Source organism: Gymnodraco acuticeps, unplaced genomic scaffold (assembly GCF_902827175.1).
Source record: "Gymnodraco acuticeps unplaced genomic scaffold, fGymAcu1.1, whole genome shotgun sequence".
NCBI lineage: Eukaryota > Metazoa > Chordata > Actinopteri > Perciformes > Bathydraconidae > Gymnodraco > Gymnodraco acuticeps.
Window position 1 is genome coordinate 3,091,118 of NW_022989979.1, and position 18,520 is coordinate 3,109,637.

An 18,520-nucleotide genomic window follows, 5' to 3' on the forward strand; every position below is an offset into this window, starting at 1 on the left:
AATTGAAGATGTTGTTTAATTGCTGATATATTTATGATCCACGTCACATATTCAATTTCGTAGGCAGTTCTTCCAGTTTGTCCAAAGGTCTTCTAATCAGGGCTCTATAAATAAATAATTACCGCAGATGTGTAATATTTAATGCAGCCGAACCGTGTATTACAATGCCGTTATGTGATGACCTCCAAAGAGAAAAGAAAGCACACTCGGATTAAAGTATTATTCTTTTTTTTTTTTTAATGTTTCACAGATTTCATATCGCATAAACACCATATCCCAACGTGCATTGCGGCTAAACAATCCAATCACCGAGCTTAAACCATAGCTGAGGATCTTGGGTAATCAGTTCAGTGGCTGTGTATCTGTTTCCGGTTATTTTTATTTTGAAATTCAGTTCCTGACGGACGCCAAAAAAGCCAGAGATTATAGAATTAAACAAATAAATAAAATCAAGGATAATTGTGTGTTATTGTTGAGTAAATAACAGTGTGTTATTTAGAAAATAATAACAAATTAGAAAAAAAGATTTAAAAAATACAGATTTCAGTATTCTGAGGCTCTGACCCCCATTTATTTTCCTCGCGGACGGCAAAAAAAGTCCGACATTATACGATTTAAAAAGAAAAGCAATAATCGTGGCTTGATATTGAGCAAGAACATGTTTTTATGAACCACACAGCTTCCGGTCTTCCAAGACTCGACTGGACAAAAAGACGTGGTGCAGGCACGAAACATACTACCAATAGAAATACATTGCTTTTAAAATTGTTCTGTGTGACACGAAAAAAAGGGGGAAATCGTGTTGGTGAACACGAATCAATAGATTAAATGTTGTGACTATAACACGAAATGCCATGAGACTGGGTTGAAATGTAGCATACTGTAGGGTGCCCTGTTCTGGTAACAAAAGTGTTCAGGTTGCATCTATTGTTTTTCAAACCCTCTTAAGATGATATACTGATACAGCTTTGAGTGTAATTGCCTAATGCCACGATGAGTCATTGGAATGTGCTTTGTCATGCTCTCTCATCTGATAGCATTGTGCTTTTTAAGCAGCAACATTTTGTCCTGTTTAGCAGCATGCTTCTTGGCTAGCTAGCTTGCTAATTCCACCATGCTTTTATGCTACGCTGGTTACAGAAAATGAATAAATCAGCAGGCAGGAGTCCAGTGGCAGTGCAACGGCCCCTTTGTGGGGAATGACATGGTGGGACAGGGGAGATGTGTTAGCACATTTGTTGTCTTATTTGAGGTCTCTGTAATAAAACCTATTGCAGCTTCCATGGAGACACAGCCAATAACATTAATCTAAGGTTACTTTATCTCCAAAACATCTATCTAGTGTGACTAAATAGGAGCAAATTAGATTACGGAAAGAACAGGAAAAGCTAGTTTTGTGATGCTTCTGAGAAATTCCTCTAGCTTCTTTAAAACCATAACTACAATTGTAAACAACACAACCATTAACATGCACTTGTACAGTGCTTTGAGGCCATGTATGCTTTCTAAGAGTGAATAAACGAGCCTTACATTCAATGATAAATGGATGTTAATGAGTAATCATTGAAGCACTGCAGATATGAAGTCTACAGGCACTCAAATGTGACAACCAATATTAGATGCATACTTCCTGCAATTCACCCCCCTGCCCCACGCATCCATAAACAATTAATAATCATCCATTTTGAAATGGGCTGCTAAACTAGCACCCTCACATAAAGCATATTGCAAAGTGATGACCATGTGTTTAATTATGTAACACATAAAGAAATAAATGGAAAATCACAGAACTGTATATGACAGGAGGAAAACTACTTGAAAGGGCTCTCAAGTAATTACCCCTATCCATGAATCTCTGTGCACCATTGCAGAAATTCACAACAGTGACATTAATGTGTGATGGCAACGGAAACATCTGATAAAAGGCTGGAGTGAGAAGCACGTCACTTTTTTTCATTACAACTTTTTTACCCCTCTTTGTTACCTTTGTTGTGTTGTGTTTGTAGATGAAAAAGCTTAGATCTTCTTAAAACTGACAGGCATGCTGGACAAATTATTCTGTAACGTGCTTTGATCCCCCTCCTGGCCTTTCCAATCCTTGGGGTCTTCAAAAAGGTGCTTAACTGAGAACCTAGCTAACAATAAACCTCCTTCATGTCCTAGGCAACCAGACACGTGTCAAACTGGCAAACTAGTATACTGTATATACTCATGTATGTCCAGTTATGATGGTCTATGATGTTTGCTTTGTGTATCACTTCATTTATGTGATCAAGGAGCACTTGTAGGACATTCATCCTTTAAATATAAGGCTATTTGTGTCCTTGCAAAAAGTTATTGGAGCTGATAAATACCACTCTCATTTCTGTGTGTAAAGTATGGAGCTTTTATCCCAGCTTTATCATAAAGAGTTAAAAGCAGGTCTAAACATGGGTCTGTCAAAGTATAAATACACTGTAAAATGTTTGACTGTAAAATTACAGTAAATTACTGGCTACTAGTTGCATGGATTTCACGGTAATTGACTGTGAATGTTTCACAGTAATTGACTGTGAATATTTCACAGTAAATTACTGTAGATATTTTACAGTAAATTAGAATAAAAGTACAACTACATACTGTGACTTTACAGTTGCCATGCCCATGGAATTACTGTAATATAGCAGTACAGAGCTGTGATATTATGGTACCTTGCTGTACATAAATTACAGTAATTACCTCTATTTTCACACTATTACTGTAGAAGTAATGCAACACAGTAGCCAGTAATTTACTGTAAATATAAAAATGTAAATAATACGATAATATATTGTAAATCTGACTAGTTCACTGGGATTTTACCATAACTACACAATTCAATCAGCTCAATCAACAAATAAAATGCCCATTTTAACTTTGTATTACTCCATTGAAGTGCAAAGTACATTTCACAGTGTCTTGGACATGTTGTTACGGCCCCAACCTCTACTCCGTGTAGTGGCTGGTGCTGAGACCCGCAACATGAACGAATACACGCAATAACCGGTACTTGGTAACGAGCATGTATTGATAATCAGCCGTTTGCTCACACAAGCGAAACGGGAAACAAAAAGAGGTCTGGAGGACTGGCCAAAAGGAACAAACAGAAGGAGGGAACCCGAGCCAGCCACACCACGGGCCGTAGGACCCAGAACTCCTCCCCCTAACCAAAAATCAATTATAAACCCTATGGGAAACAAAATAAAGCCACGAAAACTGGACTACCAGCTCCTCCAGGCTAAACATAAAGACACCTGCAAAAATATGGCCTACAGCTCAAAATGGCAAAGAGGTATTCTAAGGAGAGTGTCTCCCGGCGTTAGGACAGGCGAGACATCCTTCTCCTCCAGCTTCTCTTTATACACGGCTGAGTGGAATTTGGAACACCTGGGCAGAGGCGGAGCCAGGGGCAGACCAGAGAGGCTTCTCAATACTCAAATTTCCCCTCCTCGACTCCTCGGTCCTCGGTCCTCCGGTAGTGACCCGGAAATGAATTTCAGCGCGCCATTTTGAAGGACGTCTCATTTCTCTAAATGCACACCGAGGACCGAGGATCGAGCGTCGAGGAGGCTCTCTGGAGGAGCTATAACCGAGGATACACTGATGGTTCCTCCACGGCTCCTCCGCGGATGCATTTCCGGGAACGGTGGAGGCGTGACGCACGGCCGGACTTATCTCAGCCAATGACAGCTCTGCATGCATCCTCTGGATATTATTTTAGAAACTGCTTTCATCGCGTTGCGATGTTTACAGTGAGAACAGCTGTGAGGTCCGTGCAGAAAGCAGAGCAGTGTACAATATCACTCAGTATAACAGGCCTACATTACTCTCTTTATTTGCTGTAGTACAAAGAGTCGATATTTTTCTAAGACCATTTAGTGCGTCACATAATAAAATACACAACGGCTGTAGCCTGATTATGCTTTAGGAGCTGTAAGTGTGTGTTGTAGGCAGTGTGTATGTGTGTGTGTGGTACAGTATGTAGGTGTGTGTTGTACAGTGCGTAGATGCGGCGGACAGACGGGTCTCAGTTGGTTTGGTGTCCTCTGCTTACTTTTAATTTAATTTAATTTCAAATCTTTATTTATACAGATAAATCCCATTGAGATCATTGATCTCTTTTTCAAGGGAGACCTGCTCAAGTAGTTCCACATGAAACATAAAAACATAAATAGAACAACAAAAGGACATCATACAGCATCATTTACATAATTATCCACATAAACAGGTACCAATAGCTTCCGATTGAGTAGCATCCAACCAAGCTTTAAAAACATTTAGTGGCACCAGATTGTTCAGTTTCCATTTAATTTGCAGACTATTCCAAGACAGAGGAGCTGCGCATCTAAAAGCTGTCTTCCCTATAGACAGTCCTAGCAGTTGGCACATTTAATAAAACCACAGCATGCGATCTCAGGCAGTAGCCACTTACAATTCTCCGTGAGATCAGGGAGCAGATATAAGATGGAAGTTTCCCTAACATGGCTTTGTATGTTAGGGAAACTTCCATCTTATATCTGCTCCCTGATCTCACGGAAAATTGTAAGTGGCTTATTATTATTACAAGTTAATACTTGTAAATACAACTTTTGGCCCGTAATTTCAATTCCCCATTTCAGCGACCAAAGAGAGGGGGGGGATATATCCAGTCTCTGATTGTGTTACGTTATTATGAGAGTGCTGAGCTCTCATACTTTAAATTGTATATATTTATATAAATATATTTGTGTGTGTGTGTCCGCATCTGTGCCTGTTATTGTCTCATTATACGGTATACCACACTCTCAATTAATTCAAAGTAAATATGTGGGGGAACAATGTTCAGCTGATCTAACAGAGATTATAAAATACAGCGCTATGACAAAACACTCGACAGCTGATGCAGCTGTTGCCACGTAATAATGAACGGACGTCGCTTTAATATGACCGCTCAGAGGAGAGGAGTTCTCATTTCTTTAAACGTCTGCTGCTTCCCCTCCTCGGTCCTCCGCTCGCATCTCCTGTGGGCGGGTCTAAGTCTCGAGGAGGGGAACCGAGGAGGGGAGTCGAGGAGGGGAAATGTGAGTATTGAGAAGCCTCTCAGGTGCACCTGCGGCAGGGAGACAGAAAGAAAACAAGGAGGGGAGCACGTAACACATGTCTACAGACATCCACTCGAAGTCAACCATTTTTCTGAAGAATGTGCTGACATGGGGGTTTAAATTGCCATGCCTCTTTTTGGCTTTCGAGCCTGTCTTGGGGTTAATGCCCAAGAAGCACCTGAAAACAATAAGCCAAGACAACCATTTACATTTTACATAGATTTATATGTTGCATCGTTTATTTTAAGGCACATGCAGCGGTGCCCCTTTCAATTTAAGTAAAACCTGCACCAAAGAAAGAAATTAGTATTTAAAGCCAAGCAAGAGCGATGAAAGCAAGAAAATCACTTAATTTGTTGTGTTATCACAGAGGATGGTCTGAATACAGTATTTTACTGTGAAATAATACAGTAACATGTTGTGAAATCCTGGTAATCATTGATCCTGTACATTCACAGTAATTCACTGTGCCTGTATTGATTTCACTGTGAAATTCAAAATTACAGTATTATATTGTGAACATTACAGGTAAAGACTGTAAAGTGGTAAAACAGTAATTTATTGTAAAATATTACAACTAAATATTGTGAAATCATGGTAATATTTAACAGTGTAGACAAAAACACTTGCCTACACAAACTCTTTCTAATCAAGACTTCTCATTTGTGTAAGGTAATTTACGTACGTGTGTAAGGTAATTTACGTAATGTGCTATAAATAGGTCATGCTGAATAACAACCGGAAGTTGGAACTTTTAGGATTGCCATGGAAACATTGGAGACGCTACATAGAAACAGTGGGTGAATGGACAAACTGTAAACCCTTTTAACCTGAATAAACAAAGAAGATACATATGCATAACTATACTGTATAGGTGATGGTGAGGATTACTCTTAAACATGCCGGAAAAAACGTGGTAGCCCACCCCCCACCCCTAGCTCTGCATGTGTACTTAAAACACTGCCATGACACCATTTTGACAATACAGTGTTAAAGCTTAATTCAAAACTAACGCACAATGTCAAATTACTGTATGTATGTCATGAAATATTGTCTACAGACACATTACCAAAGTCATAAGAATCAATTTGTCACAGAGCCCAATAGGCTCTATGCACAAGATGGCGTCTATCAACTTCCAGCGGCTGGGTGTGAGGCCGAGTACTTCTGGTTTGAGTACAGAGTTTTGACAGCTTGACAGTTTGTTATGACACACCGAGAGCAAGAATGAGGGGATTTCTGGGTAAATAAAAGCGATTGGCCTTCCAGCGTGTAAGAAAGTCGGCACTACATTGCTTTGTGCCCCTTTGTACAAATGCGTCCCGTTATCAGAATCAGAATTCCTTTATTAGTCCCACAGAGGGGACATTTGCAGCGTTACAGCAGGAAAGAGCCACAGACAGCTTAGTGTTGAATATCTTACATGCGTTAAAAAGTACTAAGTTATAATATAATAAACAATATGCTAAAAAAGTACTAAGTTATAATGTAATAAACAATATGCTAAAAAAAAGATAAAAAGTTACATAATTTTCAAAAATACAGATAAAAAACAAATCAAATCTACAAATCAAATCCTGTAGCAGTTTTTAGAATGTAGCAGCCCGGTATATATATTACAGTTATTAAAGATGGCATATGTATATAAAGTATATATTGCACATAAAGCACATATTGCACATAGTTTGACGGTATTTAACAGCAGCAAGTTACGCAATGTTATAATCGGGAGATACGTTTCCATTCATTTCGGCAAGCCTGGGCAACAACGATTAAAAGATGTCTTGCTCCCAAACCAATTGTGTATTTCATTACAAAAAGCAGTTATACCATACTATGTTTAGGTACTAATGAATTATATCCTCAAAACAAACGCACACATAAATAACAAAGGAAAATACATAATTTAATAACATTAATACACATTTTACAGATTAATTTAATAAACTTTTACAAAACATAGGTTGATGTTATATCGGGGGGAAAAATACATATTTAAACATTTCAATTGGTCTCTGCATATAAGTAATGCTAGTTTATATAACAGATGAACAGATGTACAATATCCAGAAAGTAGATGCAAAAAATATCTATAATGTGTGCATTTCCAACATTTCCTCTGAAAGAGTGTTAGTCGTTGAGTTGAGTACACTCTAAAAACAAATTCAGGCGACCTTTCACCTCCACTTAATTAAATGCATGGTTGCAAGATAAAAATGTGAGTTAATTGATTTAGATAAACATTTTAAGTTGCAAACATTAATTTATAAGTTGTGTTGATGTAATAATGTTGGTAATTACATCAACTTAATATTGTGTGTAATTTGAACTCTGATTTCTGCGTTAATTGACTTAAAACAAAATTCAAGTTGTAGTAAGTAATGCAATTGGCTTGATAACTTAATTGTTCTACACCTTGAGTTAAGGATTTCAAGTCTACTCCCACTTAACATGCCTGGACAAGTTCCCACAGTTAAGACAAATAGAAATACACAAAGGACATTTTAAGGTGAGTGTCATCTTTTGTCATTAAAATACAGTAGATAGCCTTGTTGTTGCACTGTATAGGCAAATTGCTGTTTGACCAAAATTAGCAGCCTTTGAACTGTGAATAGTTCTGTGAGAGGACACAAAGTAGTAAAGGCTACTGTGAGAGTAAAAATACTTTGGTTACTATTATGATATCGCTTTTTATTAAAAATGAATCTTGGTGAAGCAGATCAAGGACATGCTTCTTGAGGTAGGATCCTTATTTAGAGTTGTCATTGAAATGCAAGTTGTTGGCAGTCACCCATTCAGAATATATTCATTTAGGTAATTTCTCTTTTTTCAAAAATAGCACAATACAATTGAAGTACGCAGAGAACTATAGCCATCCGCTGCCTTGTCGTGTACCTTGTAGAAAAGGAAGAGGACCTTTTCAAGGAGTTTAGCGACGTAATTAAAAATCTTGAAATTAAATAAAATCCATGGGCACAGTGTAAAAACACAGGACAAAAGCACTGCTCTCTGTCAGTTACATTTTGAAGCATATTGCACTTTTGGCCACACCCCAATCAATAATATCTTAGCAACGTTCAGCATGGATAGGTGTTGACAGCAATGGCATGGGAAAAGGATTGTGTAACATTTGAAAAGTGGCTTCTGCTCTTCTTAACCAGTTCACATATTGTATGGAACCTGCAAAAAATATGAGAAGGTACACTAAAACGTATCTACTAAATCTGTCCACATGCATTTAAACACTAGGCAAATGACTCAAAAGCACCTCTGTGTGTCTTCAGGACCACATTGCCATGATGACACACACATGCAGATTCAATAGGTGAAAACTATACCAGCGTTGCTTTAGCAGCTGGTAATAATGGCTCTGAATTCACTAAGAGTGACAGTTTGAAAAGTATGCAATTACCCAATTCATTATCTCTTATGCGCTAACCTATTATTTCAAATCAAATCAAATTTTATTTCTATAGCACATTTAAAAACGATTTTCAGTCGAGCCAAAGTGCTGCACATGCAGATAATAAATAACACATTCCTACCGATGTAAACAGAAGACAATAAATTACAACATCAAATATAAAAATCAAACACAGGGAAGTGTCATGAGTCATGCTCTGCTCTGATTAGAAGGCCAGGGTGAAAAAGTGAGTTTTTAGTTTAGATTTAAAAACCCCTAGGGTCTGGGCCGACCTCACATGGAGGGGCAGAGTGTTCCAGAGCCTAGGGCCAACTGCCGCGAAGGCTCGGTGCCCTCTGGTTTTTAGCCTGGTTTTAGGCACTACCAGTAGCAGCTGGTCAGCAGACCTTAACGCTCTGGCTGGGGTGTAGCGCTGGAGGAGTTCAGCTATATAGGCCGGAGCCAGCCCATTTAGTGCTTTAAAAACAAATAAAAGGATTTTAAAATCAATTCGGAACAGAATTGGAAGCCAGTGTTGTGAGGCCAGAATTGGGGTGATGTGGTCACGCTTTTTGTGGCCAGTGAGGAGACGTGCCGCTGCGTTCTGCACTAGCTGCAGGCGTTTAATTGAGGCCTGGTCCATACCCACGTATAGAGCGTTGCAATAATCGAGTCTCGAGGTCACAAAGGCGTTGATAACCCTCTCCATTTAATGTGCTTCAAAAGGACATGAATATCGCCTTCATCAGTGACCGGTCCACCCCAGGATCTGACCATACGATGGCAACCATCGTGGTCGAGGGAAACAAATGAATGAGCATTCTGCGTTAAATGTGTTCATACTGTTTGAAATAATGACTGTCGGCAGTGTAAACATCTTTGTTACATCTTTTGTTAAATGGATGTGTGTGATCTGCAGATTGGTGGCCATTGAGAGTTTGTTTCAGTAGTTTTACAAAAACTTTACAGATTTGGCATATTAGGCACTGGTTTTAAATATGCAAAGGCCTCTAACTTCGATGTGATGGCAACATTTATTTGCTGTGTCCCCATGTCCCATGGTAATATGGCTAATGTGTTTATTTATTATTTGTGGGGCCATTTCAATTTGTGTTATTTATCTTTTTTTTTCAAGATTTAAATGCAAGTTCTTTCAGGAAGACTGGGTGTATGTACATTAACTCCGCAGCTGCATATAATCAGCTCATCACAGGCGTTCTCTTTAACCTATTACATTTCACCTCATTCTCCAGCAGCCAATCACCGAGCTGCAGCCAAACTATAAAATGGTTCTCCTCTCTCCTGCAGTCAGCTGTGATTTCAGGTGTCCATGCACCTTATCATATGGCATGTGTCAATAAATGTTCAAACAAAAATGAATTCTCTCCTGATTGAAACATCATGTGTTGAAATAAACAACTGCAGTTCAAAATAAAAAGTGAATTGCCTAATATTTTTGTTGTGGAATCAATTCATTTCTTTCTTTAAAGGCAAAAACATGAAAAAGCTAAGAAAAAAAACTATTGAATACAATATATTTGGAGCAATTTCATTTATAAATGGTTGTCAACTTAAAAACGTGTGTTCACAATGATGGTAATTAAGTACATACAACTTACAATTCCTTTTAAATCATGTGCTAAAACAAGTCGGAACAACTTAATCTTTTGAGTAATCAACTTCAAAACTTGTGTTTATGCTACCAATTATTAAGTAAGTGGTAATTAAAAACACCTCTGATTGTAGAGGAAAAGCCTTCTCCCCTAACTCAAATAACTTTGTTGCTTTAAGACAATTTCATTAGAAGTTGTCTTAACTCAATAAACATCGATGCAAACTGTTGCGTTGATTTTCTTTGTTGAGCCAAGGCATTTTTTTTAGAGTGTAGTGAGCCATTCGTTTTTTTTTCATGGTGCGATGTCTGCTGAGAAGTCCTTGTATGCCTCGCTGACCGAGGACATCTGGGTCTGGCAGCTCCCCCCGTACGGCCTTGTAACGTGTACTCCTTTGAACATGTTTATATGATAATTAGGACTTTAAGAACAATTTTACACTCAGACAACGTTGATGCAACATACTAAATCAGCTCTTGGCACAAAATAAATACTCATTAAACCGTGGATTGGTTGTGAACACATACTGTACTTACCATGGTTCTTGGCTTGTGCCATCGTTGCTCTGTTTCAGTGCAGCTAAGGATAACTAACTTGCATACGTTGTGTAGGTGTGAATGCAGAGCTGTGGAAAAAATCACCTGATCTAACTCCTTTGTGTTATCCTTTGTACAGTACACTGTGCTTACTGTCCCACTCAGTAAGATCTTACTCAGAGATAATAACGTTTAATAATAGATAAAACAGTTTGTTTTCTCTTCACATGTGCTTATTTTATTTTCTTGGCTCTATAAGTGAAGATAAAGTTCAATTCACATCTCAAAGTATTTAGCCTCGTTCTGAGCCAATGTAATAATAATAATACATTTTATTTCTATAGCGCTTTTCTTGAACCCAAAGACGCTTTACATTTGGGAGGGAGGGTAGACAAACAAAACTAAAACAAAACCAAAAAGAAACAAAACAAAACAGAAAAACAGTCAGGAAGAAGTTGGTTGAGGGGGGGGGGGGGCTTATGGATACAGAGTTGAAGAGGTGGGTTTTGAGGCGGGACTGGAACAGGGTGAGGGACTCAGACTCACGGAGGTCTTGGGGGAGGGAGTTCCAGAGCTTCGGGGCTGCCACAGAGAAGGCTGTATCCCCGAAGCTCCAGAGTTTGGCCTTGGGGATGGAAAGCAAACCAGCTGAGGTGGATCTGAGGGGATAGATAGGGGTTGGTAGAGGATGAGGACGTCAGTGAGGTAGGGAGGGGGGGGGGGCAGATGGTGGAGGGCTTTGTAAGTGAATGTACAGAGCATATAATTTCCTCTTCTCCCCTGTCTAATCCTCTCCTAATTCTACACAAGTAATCTTGTATCTGAGCTGAGATGTGATCTCTAAAATGCAGGGTGAAAAGAGATTCTCAGCCAAAGCGGGGAGGAAAAAAAACACACTTATTTGATAACCTTATTTTAAAAGCAATTTCCCTGAAAAGGTGGGAAAAGCATATTTGAAGCAAAATGCAATAAATAAAGCAGGGGACACAGGGGCATATTTTTACTGCAGCTTTATGTTTTCTCCTCAACAAGGTTTGCTGGCTATAATTTAATCAGACCTCAAGGGATTGACCAAAGACAGCAACAAATCAGAAACTGGTCAAGCATCAAGTTGAAAAACATTTTGACGAAAGCCTATATTTTTGCTTTTCTTTTTGACAGGGATGTTTCTGAATGCAAAGACAGTATTTGAAATGGCACAGATAACAACATGTTCATGTGAATTCATCACATTCATTCTGACAAATATAACATACTGTTAATCTGTGTACCCTGGATTACATTCTTCACATTTCTGGTAATAGTCAAACATATATATATATACGAAGGCAGTGTAGTTTAAATTAAATCTTTCAATCTGACTAATGTATAGGAAAACATTTTTTTTTCCACTGAGCAATAATCCTTACAGGCGGTTTTATACTATATATTTGAGATTGATATTCATAGAACAGTTTTTTCTGCATTTTAATTGTAATAAATACGTTTTACAGACAATTTAAATAGCAGTATTTAGATGTTGCTTTCAACGTAAAACACCGCATTACACTGATGCTTTTACAGTTAAACAGTGTTATTTGTTTGGTATGTTTCTGTAAAATTGAATGGGATTCAATGTACGATATACAACAACTGCATGTAAATCTTACTGAAATAATCAGTTTAATAGCAACGTGATCATGCTAATTCAGCAGAAAAGGGCTGTTGAAATTACAGATTTAAAATGTAAATTACAACAGTTTTAAACTGTAAAATATACACGTTGTTCTGTAAAGTTGTTTACAGTTTACCGTATTTTTTACATCATTATTCTGGCAACAAAGCTGCCAGGTTTTTACCGTAAAAACAACGTTTTTTTTTTACAGTTCAATTACCTAATTCATTATCTCTTATGCACTAACCTATTATTTAATGTGCTTCAAAAGGACATGAATATCGCCTTCATCAGTGACCGGTCCACCCCAGGATCTGACCATACGATGGCAACCATCGTGGTCGAGGGAAACAAATGAATGAGCATTCTGCGTTAAATGTGTTCATACTGTTTGAAATAATGACTGTCGGCAGTGCAAACATCTTTGTTACATCTTTTGTATAATGTATGTGTGTGATCTGCAGACTGGTGGCAATTGAGAGTTTGTTTCTGTAGTTTTACAAAAACTTTACAGATTTTACATATTTGACACTGGTTTTAAATATGCAAAGGCCTCTAACTTCGATGTGATGGCAGCATGTATTTGCTGTCCCCATTTCCCATGGTAATATGGCTAATGTGTTTATTTATTATTTGTGGGGCCATTTCAATTTGTGTTTATCTTTTTTTTCAAGATGAAGCTCAGCACAAGTTCTTTCAGGAAGACTGGGTGTGTATACATTCACTCCACAGCTGCATATAATCAGCTCATCACAGGCGTTCTCTTTAACCTATTACATTCCACCTCATTCTCCAGCAGCCAATCACCGAGCTGCAGCCAAACTATAAAATGGTTCGTCTCTCTCCTGCAGTCAGCTGTGATTTCAGGTGTTCATGCACCTTATCATATGGCATGTGTCAATAAATGTTCAAACTAAATGAATTCTCTCCTGATTGAAACATCATGTGTTGAAATAAACAACTGCAGTTCAAAATAAAAAGTGAATTGCCTAATATTTTTGTTGTGGAATCAATTCATTTCTTTCTTTAAAGGCAAAAACATGAAAAAGCTAAGAAAAAAAACTATTGAATACAATATATTTGGAGCAACTTCATTTATAAATGGTTGTCAACTTAAAAACTTGTATCCCGAATGAGGGTAATTAAGTACATACAACTTACAATTCCTTTTAAATCATACGGTAAAACTAGTCGGAACAACTTAATCTTTTGAGTAATCAACTTCAAAACTTGTGTTTATGCTACCAATTATTAAGCAAGTGGTAATTAAAAACACCTCTGATTGTAGAGGAAAAGCCTTCTCCCCTAACTCAAATAACTTTGTTGCTTTAAGACAATTTCATTAGAAGTTGTCTTAACTCAATAAACATTGATGCAAACTGTTGCGTTGATTTTCTTTGTTGAGCCAAGGCATTTGTTTTTAGAGTGTGTTAACTTGAGAACATAAGAGAAAGCATTGCTGCAATGCACTTATGCTGTATTACCCCGCTAAGTTTTCACCGTACTACAGCAATCCCACCTTATCAAGGTAATCAATTTACAGCAGCCTGCTCACAAAATCAATAACTGGTTTAGATGCAAAGTGCCATCTCCCAGTTATGCTGCCTGTATATTTTGACAGTTAATAAAAATGGCTGCTCAGGCAATTTGAAAAAAATAAAAATACAGAGGCCCTCATACTAAAATGACGTGTCTTCAGCCGTGTGCTCTTCCAAGATCTAATCTATGGATCGGATTTTACTATTTTTTAGCTAAACCATACCACTTTAATATACAAACACCAATAACAATACATACAAAATTGTGCTGAGACTTTCCATCAGCTCATTTATTAAGGTCAGGAGGTTTAAGGCTACACTATTAAAAATGGTACTGCTGTATGCATTTGAATCAGCAGTGACAAAAGTATAAACAAACTAGTTGTGTTTACCTTTACCTTTTATTTCTGCAATCAATGATCCAATACGTTTTGATGTGATGACTTTTATAAATTCAAGTTTATCTGAAAAAGACAATATCTCTTCAAAGGTCTTTCAGAGTGATACAACTTTATGTTTTGGCTTTGTTCCTTTTAGATATATTACATTTCAGCTGGCAGATAAATGCTTTTTAAAATATGACTTACAAATGTAATCATTTATCAAGAAAATAACTGACAATAAATGCTATGCTACCACTTTAAGCATTAAAGTATAGGAATACCAAGTTTAATAAACTTACCAACAAATATTTTTGGGACTTTTTTTCCCCTTCCTCTCCTTAATAATGTGCCATTTTTCAGAAGACAGAAGCTTTACAAATGATAAAACCATGACATATGTTGCTTCTTTCCAAACCTGCTTTCACCAGTGAGTCTGAAATTGGAGCACATTCCTGGGCATCCACATTCAGGTCTTGCTCTGAAAGGGACTGGCATATGCAACGTGCCTCGAGGGACTCTCTTCCAGCCTTGGCCATCTCAATAGGTGCAGAACCCACTTGGCTTTCCATGATGTGAACATTTGCACATACACACAAACATGGTTACAGCAAAGAGTGTGGTGAAATGGGTTCGTTAAGCAATGCCTTAATGAAGATATGTTAAGAGCGCAAGGACCAGCCTCTGGGAAAATTAGAGAGAAAGAAGAAAAAAACTCAAAACGAGAAGAGGGACATTAAGAGATTGTGAGGAAAACTGGGATGGACAGAGAAAGAACAATGAGTTTGTTTTAACTTGTTTTGGTTTGACAGAGATGCAGTTTGACTTTCTGATATAAATAAAGAACATATGATGTTCAATATTGTAAAAAAAAGGTTGTGACATCAGGAAGACTCAAGGAAATATATATTAGTGTGCAAGACAAAGTATGACTACGTATTGTGTGGCCTCTAAAAAGTAAAGCAATTCATAAGGTTGGTGTGAGCTGAACCTTGACATAACAATTAATTTCAAACTTGGAGACTATATTAGTCACACATTTCCTTCGGGAGGCAAGTTGTGCACAACCCAAGGCGTACATTGCTTTGGGACTCCCACTGCCTCCCAGGATTCAACACTAATGTCCCTTGGTGCACCTCTTCCTCATTTATCATGCTATCAAGAAACCCCCCTAAGACTATGTTTGAGAAGCTCTGAAGGTATTTCAAGAAAACCCTCAGGAATTTATATAGATACGGATGAAAAGGTGTACAAGCTTCAGCCTTATTCAAAATATCAAATTATTCCTTCACTATTGATAAAATGGCACAGTGTGATCTTCCAAACTTTGAAGTTAGCGGTGATGTAAGTTGAAACATTTCCAACATATTTTTCAGCTAAAAATCGCTTTACCAATAAATTAACAGCAACACTTTGTTGATGGCTCTTATTGATTCAGTTACTACTGTACATTCTGATCTGCATCTGTTGCTAAGCAATACATGGACAAGACATAACTTAGCAAATACATATTAATAACCTAATTAATGTCAATGAAAAGTGTGTTGCCTGGCAATTATGTCTTTGGCACAAACAATACTAAACTTTTAAGCTGGGTAAAATCAATAAATGCTGCCAGGCTGTAACAAACGTTCCTACACTCTGCATCGGGGAGAGGTTAAGAGCAAAAATGATCGAATGTAAGCTTGTGTGGAAGCCGGCTTATTATTCAAATCAATCACTTCTAAATGTATATTAAACCCTACCTGGCAAAGTGTGATAATGTAAGTCCTTTGCTTACTTTAGAAACAAAAAAAGAAAAAGGGAAAAAACTATGGATTTTTTCATTGACCAAGTTTGAGAAAAGCCTATTGAATGTTTCATCAACAAAGGAATGAATAAATGTTGACTTAATTCATTTAGCTGTTTATAACTCAATGAAACAGGTCTTCTATTGAGACTTGTAGCACCTTCCTGTATTTGCTTTGGTATATTTGTACGCACACTGAGTACTGAGCCTTCGTCCTCCTAAGCAACTCTTCACCTTTCTCCAACTCCCACTTGTTTAACTAACGTCAGCTTGCTTTTTCAACAATATTATTGTTAGGATCTGTCTGTGTTGTAGTTTTGTATGTCTGGTTATGGGTATTTTCATCCTTGTATATTGTCTGGTCCTTCTTCCTGTGTTTTTCCTCCCGTCGTTAGTTTCCCTGGTGTGTCTAGTTGTCTGATTGTTTTCACCTGTGGCCCTTGTGTTTCTCCTCCCCTGCCCGGCTGTGTCTCGTCTTGTGATTACCCCTTCCTGTATTTAGTCTTGTCTCTTCCTGTGTTCAGTGTCGGTTCGTCTTGTGTTGTGAGTAAACTGCGGTGAGTGTTCTGTTCTGTCTCTGAATATTGTAGCCTTGAAATAAAGGAATTATTTTGTCACTTAAATCTGCATTTGGGTCCTGCTTCCTGCACACCGTAACATTACGAACCGACCAACAATGGACCCAGCGGATTTTAATTTTGATTTGGACTTGTTATCCCTAGAGTACACTCTTCAGTGTCATTATGCTGAATGGAGTAGAACCTTGGCTAAAAGGGACAAAGAGGCTGTCCTCAAAAAGGCACAAATGGAGGTGGACAACATGCCATGGTTGAGAGGCTCATTGCCTGAGTTTCTCAGAGTTTTCTCACGCAGCCCTGAGTGCCAGTCTCCATTCTCTGACCCTTTCTTGGGATCCCGCCTGGCGTTTGGAGGTCCACGGAGCCTCCAAAAGACTTCTAAAAGACGCAAGGTCAGGAAGCCAGCTCGTACTCAGGTACCGGTCCTAGCAGCCTTGGTTCCGGCTCCAGAGCCGGCCCATACAGCCATGTTTCCGGCTTCAGAACGGGATCATACAGCCATGTTTCCGGCTTCAGAACTGGATCATACAGCCATGTTTCAGGCTTCAGAACTGGATCATACAGCCATGTTTCCGGCTTCAGAACTGGATCATACAGCCATGTTTCCGGCTTCAGAACTGGATCATACAGCCATGTTTCCGGCTTCAGAACTGGATCATACAGCCATGTTTCCGGCTTCAGAACCGGACCTTACAGCCATGTTTCCGGCTTCAGAACTGGATCATATAGCCATGGTTCCAGACCTAGTACAGTCCCCAGCAGCCATGGTTTCAGCCCCAGTTCTGGCCCGAGCAGCCATGGTCCCGGCCCCAGCTGCCACAGTCCCCTCTCCAGTTACCCCTCGAGTCCCCTCTCGAGTCCCTCCTCTAGCCCCTCCTCTCTCCTCCAGTCCCCTCTGGAGTCCCCTCTCCAGTCCCCTCTTGAGGTCCCTCCTCTAGACCCTCCTCGAGTCCCCTCTCTAGTTCCCCTCTCAAGTCCCCTCTCGAGTTCCCTTCTCTAGTTCCTCCTCTAGGCTCTCCTCTAGTCCCCCCTCTAGTCCCCTCTCTAGTTCCCCTCTCGAGTCTCCTCTTGAGTCCCCTCTCGAGTTCCCCCTTGGTTCCCCTCTCGAGTTCCCCCTTGGTTCCCCTCTCGAGTCACGTCTCGAGTCCCTACCCAATGTCCTGGTCCATTGGAGGTTCCGCTGGGGGTCCTGCCAACTCCATGTCTGTCTCGTTGGAGGTCCCGCCGTCTACTCTCCTGCCGGGGGTCCTGCCAATCCCATGTCCTGTCCCGTTGGGGGTCCCGCCGTCTACTCTCCTGCCGGGGGTTCTGCCAATCCCATGTCCTATGCCGATGGAGGTTCCGCTGGGGGTCCTTCCGGCTCCATGTCCAGTCCCGTTGGAGGTCCCGCGAACTACTCTCCTGCCGGGGGTCCTGGCAGCCCTGTGTGCTGTCCCGTTGGGGGTCCCGCCGACTGCCCTTCTGCCGGGGGTCCTGCCAACCCTGTGTCCTGTCCTGTTGGAGGTCCCGCGAACTTCTCTCCTGCCAGGGGTCCTGCCAACCCTGTGTACTGTCCCGTTGGGGGTCCCACCGACTGCCCTTCTGCCGGGGGTCCTGTCAACCCTGTGTCATGTCCCGTTGGGGGTCCCGCCATCTACTCTCCTGCCGGGGGTCCTGCCAATCCTGTGTCCTGTCCCGTTGGGGGTCCCACCGACTGCCCTCCTGGCGGGGGTCCTGCCAACTCCTGGTCCTCTTCCGTGGGGGATCCTGCCGAGGCTTGTCCCACCAGCACCAGTTCCTGTCCGGCCGACACCGGGTTCTGCCCGGCCTCCTGAGAGCTGCGGTCTTCGCCCTCGAGCCCGGCCCCCTGAGAGCCGCGGTCCTCACCCTCGGGTCCGGCCCCCTGACTCTTCCTGCCACTGCCTTCGCCCCTCCATAACCCCCTTTTCAA